Source organism: Apium graveolens, unplaced genomic scaffold (assembly GCF_009905375.1).
Source record: "Apium graveolens cultivar Ventura unplaced genomic scaffold, ASM990537v1 ctg4035, whole genome shotgun sequence".
Classification (NCBI taxonomy): Eukaryota; Viridiplantae; Streptophyta; class Magnoliopsida; order Apiales; family Apiaceae; genus Apium; species Apium graveolens.
Window position 1 is genome coordinate 18964 of NW_027418374.1, and position 6463 is coordinate 25426.

The 6463-nt window shown below is 36.0% G+C and overlaps 1 non-coding gene across 1 annotated transcript; it reads left to right on the top strand.

The window, feature by feature from the left end:
* Positions 1-654: 654 nt before the first annotated feature.
* On the top strand, positions 655-761 carry LOC141701543 (small nucleolar RNA R71). The gene has a single exon (XR_012566818.1). It is a non-coding gene; the product is annotated as a small nucleolar RNA R71 (small nucleolar RNA).
* Positions 762-6463: the final 5702 nt, after the last annotated feature.

Below are 6463 nucleotides of genomic sequence, written 5' to 3' on the forward strand. Positions count from 1 at the left end.
GCAATTTGTCCAATTTGATTTTCCAAGGTCTTGATAGAAACAACTTGACTTTTACACATAAGCTTCAACTCCTCTAATTCAGATTTTTCATCAGCTTGTTGTAGCTGGAGTTGTTATCTCGGTGTATATTACGGTTGCTGAAAACCAGGGGGGTTGTACTGCTTAGCTGGATACTATTGATAAGGCTGTTGAACCGCATTCTGAGTGTTGCTCCAACTGAAATTAGGATGATTGCATTTGTTGGGATGATAAGTGGCTGGCACAGGTTACTGCGAACGCTGAAAGTTGCTCACGAGCTGAGCTGATTCACTAGAAATTGCGCACTGATCAGTCTCATGGGCACCAGCACAAAGCTCACAGACACTAGCGATTTGATTAACTCCATAATTAGCCAAAGTGTCCACCTTCATCGTCAAAGCCTTAAGTTGGGCAGCTATAGCAGTTGCTGCATCCAACTCCAGAATTCCTGCTACCTTTCCCTGAGTCAATCTCTGGGAAGGATTCTGGTACTCATTAGCAGCCATCAGTTCAAAAAGTTTATAAACTTCATTGTAGCTCTTAGCCCACAAGGCTCCTCCTGATGCTGTATCGAGCATGGGTCTAGAAGTAGCACCCAACCCATTGTAGAAACAGTTGATAATCATCCAATCAGGCATGCCATGGTGTGGGCACTTCCTTAGCATCTCCTTATATCGATCCCAAGCCTCACACAGAGATTCTCCAGTTTGCTGAGTAAACTGAGTAAGAGCATTCCTGATTATAGCAGTCTACGCCATAAGGAAAAATTTAGTGAGAAACTTTTAAGCAAGATCTTCCCAAGTGGTGATAGACCCTGCTGGTAGAGAATGTGTAACACCCCCAAATCCGGGGTCGGGGATCCGGGTTGTCACGAGTTCCATTTCCCTTAATAATACTTAATCTTAATAATCAACCAACTACTGCGTATTGTGACCCCACAATATACACACACACCACAAGTTATAGTCTCAGAGATGAATATCCAAAAATAACACAAGTCATTTTATTCCACAATTATAAGCCATTACACCTCAAAAGAGTTTCTGAATAAATTTACATATTCTTTGCCATTATTACAATTCATAAGTATACATAAGTCTGGTACATCAAAAGTTGAAAGCCTAGCCTATTGGTAGTTCATACCTCAGCTACACGGCATCAACGCCTACAGGAAACTGCGGAACGTTTCCTATCCGCTCACGAATTGGGAGCTTGGTCATGTTCATCTTGTCTATCTGTTGTTGTGTGATGAAAGAAGAAAGCAAGGGTGAGCAACAAGCCCACCAAAATAATATGTATAATGATTTACAATATGTGAGCATTCTCATAGTACTCATGAAAGTCTTGGTCAAGTAAAAATGAACCAAGTTTGATATCTTAACGCGACCAAGTCATAAAATATTAAGTATATATGTATATATACTTTTCAAAATCTTGGAAATCCTCTTCCATGCCTAATATACACAGAGTTCCAGTTTATAACTGTATAAAAATATCGTTGCAAGGTGATCTCATATATCTAACCTCGTCTCAACGTTTTTCTGAAAATCTTTGTCATGCATAAGATAATCATTAACCAGATATAAGTTGAAAAGATGAAGTTACAAGATACTCCAATATACTTATATCTTTTTCGAATACTACTTGAACTACCACCATTCAAGGTATAATCAGTTTCAAAAGTTCATCACATAGATGAGACTACAAGAAAAGTCTTGAATATATTCAATCTTTGACATATCATTATAAATAATGAAGTTACGAGATACTTCATTAAGTCTCGATATATATATACACCTATATATATATATATCTCATACTTTCCTTGAAAACCTCTGTTATGAAAATTATAAACAGAATTGCAATATCCAATGAATTTGGAAAGGAGAAAACCTTGGCGTTGATCAGGCAAATATACCAATTAAGTCACCTTTTCTACTAGTAGATGGATGAATCCCCCACTGGTCATCACCCTGGCCACATTAGGACCTTATGCTGGACTACCACTCAGTCACTTACGTATTGATGGACTCCCACTGAGCCACTTACACTTTTATGGATGCCCACTAAACCCATGTGCTTATGCCGACTAAAATAGATGGACTTACTTCCTGAACGTTGGGCAAGTAATCAAAATATTTTCTCAAAACAGCAACCTCGTTGCGAATATAAAATACACCACAGAGCGGGATCCCTCAGATTTTTAAGTGAGTATTTAAATCCCATTCGAATGGAAGATCATAAATTTGAAAACGAGTTTTGGGATCCGCTCTAACTTTTAAAATCATTTTGAAGACTCGAAAATATTTTTAAGAATGTTTGGAGTAATGCTGATTTAATAAAATAAATCAGTCCCGATATATTAGAAAATATCTTAATATTATTATTTAAATAATATTCCCATAAGGATAATCTTTATGAAAATATTTGAAGTAGAAGTTTTAAAAACTCATACTTGAAATGAATACGAAAGTACGATCTTTATTTGAATAATCGAAAAAAGTTTGATTATTATTCACACCATCAAATATACCTTATTCGATTAATAGTGATAGAAAATTATATATATATATATATATATATATATATATATATATATATTATACTCGGGAACATCGACTCCCGGTTTAGAAAAATGTTCTCCTTCGGGTCCCCTATACTAAGGTTATACGCAACTACTGTTTATCTCTAGGATAGGTATTATGCAGTTTATAAGCATTTGAATTGATAATAAAATATCAAGATTTCACAACATGCATATATATACCATATCAACATGCTCCAATATATCGCAATATTTGCTAATAACAACCATGTACTTATCTCAAGATAATGCATCAATATATTTACATCACAACAACAGTATAACGGGAAGAAAACTTGTCTGAGTGTTCCGGGGTAGAATTAAGCTTAGAGTGGGTCCGGTAACTTATGAACAACAACATAAGCCGGAATTAGACCACGGTCGCTTAAGAAACTAGTCAAAACTCATTCATACCCTAACGGTCGCTTACGGTCGCTTATACGCTTAACGGTTTGCGTTAATCGCTCGCGTACCCTCCGCTCCACTAATTTTAATAAATTAACCGTTACGAATTTTAAGGCGAATCTTTCGCGAATACTCTACCAACTGGCTAACCCACCTTACATAATTGTTTCGTAATCCAATTAGTCTTTTAAGGGCCTTAAACAAGGTTTCAAAGTAAAGCGAGGGATAAAGGTTCGTTCGCGAAACGCCGTTACTTAAAATGGTCGTTTCTCCTAAACCGTACATCGAAACCAAGCGAACCGTATATCAAAACGAAGCTTACGACACACTCTAGCTAATAATGGCAATGTTACAGATTGGTCAGTGAGTTATCTGGTCCGAGATTCATGTACAACAGTCTAAGTAAAATGGGCATTACGACGGCTATGTTTACGAGTTTTCCAAGTTTCTCACTACACCAAAACCTCACCAAACAACCCACAATTATTAACACATTAAAACCTAAACTAAATAATACTATACCAATCCTTATTCTTCAGATTCTTCATCTCAACCAACCACAATCAAGTTCTATTAACTATAACAAGATTCATTCACCAAATCACTTCAAATTCAAATCAAACTACTAATAATCAAAGATCATGCTTCTCATTTAGAAAACCAACCATCAAACTCACTAATAATCAAATTAAAGGCTAGGGTTTGAATTTTATACCTTCCTTGGGAGGTGTTAAGTTGCTAGGAAGCCTTAGGGAGCCTTCTACAAGCTTGATCTTTCCAAAGAAATCAAGAACACAAAGTTAGGCTTTGAAGTTTCTAAAAGTCCAATTGAAAGAACTGTAATAATGAGGGTCTTACCATGCTTATTTGGACTAGACTTGTGAACAAGAGTTGTAGGCCATCTCAATACCTTTCCAACGAGCTATAGAACACAACATTTGAGTGAGTATTGAAGGAGATATGGCAGTTTGAAGTTGCTGAGTTTGTTTTGGCCGAGAGCTTCTTCTTGCAAAGTCAACTCTTCTCTTTTTGATTTATGTTATTTGCTTGGTTGATTCTTCTTTTTGTCTTGAAATTTGTTTTAACCTTTTTTCCATGGTTAATTTTGTATGGCCCAAAATCACCCAACAAACAAAACTCCTTTGTCATGCTTATGCAAGCAAGCTTGTGTCATGTGATGACATCATCATCCACTACCTTTTTGATTAATCCCTTAATTACTTGGCTAATGACCGTTGATTTGTTATACGGTTCGCTTATCTTTCATTTTCGTTCGTCGTTTGAGGGATCATATCCGAGATCTTATTACTTGGGTTACCTTAAACCTTTCTCAATATTTTTTATTTCTTTTATGATCCTCTCTTATAATCCTTGAATTTAAATCCTCTTAATCATGTTACCTTATACTCAATTCTTTCGGTATCTGGGGGATTTTCGGGAAAAATTAAAGTGTTCGAATTTTGATTCTGACGATATTTACATACACTTATTTACTTCATGGAATACTAATACGATCTTAGAATTTCCATAATAGTACTCCTATATATCGTGGTCTGATAATTTTTCTTAATCAGCATTGTCAGCACAAGTTACTATTCATCAGTGTTTCAAAAATTTCCAAAAATTGGGGTTATTACAGTCTCCCCTCCTTAAAAGGATTCCGTCCCGAAATCAGTTAGAAAATGAATAAGGATGCTCTCTTAGCATTGCACTTTCTAACTCTCAAGTAAATTTTCCCACATTGTGATTCTACCACCAAACTCTGCCTAGTTTGATAACCCTTCTCCTAAGCACTTGTTCCTTTTCGATCTATAACCCTTCCCGGTTGCTCCATATAGGTTACGTCTGGTTGCATGTCTATGCGCTCATATTGTGGCGCCCTCCAAACTCGGGTCAAAAGTTTGGGGTCCACACATACACCTCATTTATAACCTGCTTATAACAATAATAAAGATAATAATAATATGCAATGACCCTACTTACCAACTACCATGGATCGCAACAGGTTAAAGTATGCACACAAGCCACACATCTACTTATATTACATACCGATCAAATCCCAACTAGTCAAACTCAACTGAGTATTAAACATATTACAAACTTTTACAAACTTAAATTATTCCAAAAGAAGCCTACTAGCTCAGCTTCCTCAACCTGAACCCCTAGCTCTCGCGCTGGACTGGGGATCCTCTTTACCAACTGGTTCCTTTTTAACTGGAAAGAATATAAACAACATCGCACAAATGAGCTAACTAGCTCAGCAAGTCACAATGACAAAACTGAGAATAATGATCATCAGGTGAACATGATTATGATATCAAGTGAACAATGGATTATGATTTAGAATTGGATATTATACTTTTAATTTAAAAACCAAGGTTAGGCTGTTGATCAGTCACGCACTAACCCCGAGCAAGGCACACAGCATTGCTCTAACTACTGGATCCAAGGCACACATTGGCCTAACTTGACCATTGTATGGTCCGACCACGAATCTGGTCCATAATTTTATAAAAACAATCCAATTCTAACATAACAATAGAATATACAATAATAAACAATAACCAGAATCAATAACAACAATAAGTGTTTAACAATGAAAGGGTTTTAATCCTTATAAGGATCAATAAGGCAATTTAAAAGCTTGGATGCTGGGTAATGAAAGAATTGGATAACAAAGGAATCAATATTTCAGGGTTTCAAAGATTTGGGCTTTCAAAGCATAGGATGCAATGGTTGAGTATACAAGTAATTTAGTTCAGTGGTTGGGATTCTGTTTGCATGTATTTGTAGAGTAGTATCGTATACTTGAGGTTCGTGTTTGGGTATACAACAATCAATGGTATAGAAAGAATAAGGTTCATGGCTCAAGAATAATAACTGGAATCAGGGTTTGGGTTTCAGTGCTTCAAGCACTTGCAATATCAACAAGACTATCAAGTACTACAATATCTCGAGAAAGTTCAGAACACTTGCCTGGTATTAGCTTACTACACTGCACTTGCTTCCAATCACAACTGTCTTACTCCTCAACTATTTGTTTCCCTTTTCTACGTCGTTCCTCTTCTGCTCACATATCATAAGCATCTATCAATAATCGACTCATAGAATTCTATTCAACACATACTTCTATCTACCCTTCGTTTTACCCAAATCCGATTAACGGATTGAAAGTTATGCAATAATCAAGTAAACACCGAATATATAGACCGATAGTCAATCAATAAGTCACGTATAGCACATAATACATCACGTAATCAATGATATATTATTTATAAAGAAGTCTCGAGTCATAAATAGGCTTTCTGATATTTAAAATATTTTTCGGAATTAAAACGGGTCGTTGGATCAATTTCGGATTAATAAACAGGGTTCGGTTGGCCAATTCTGGCTCCGAAATAATTTTAGAATAATTATCGAGCCTTGGAAATAATTTAGAATAATATTTTAAAGCTC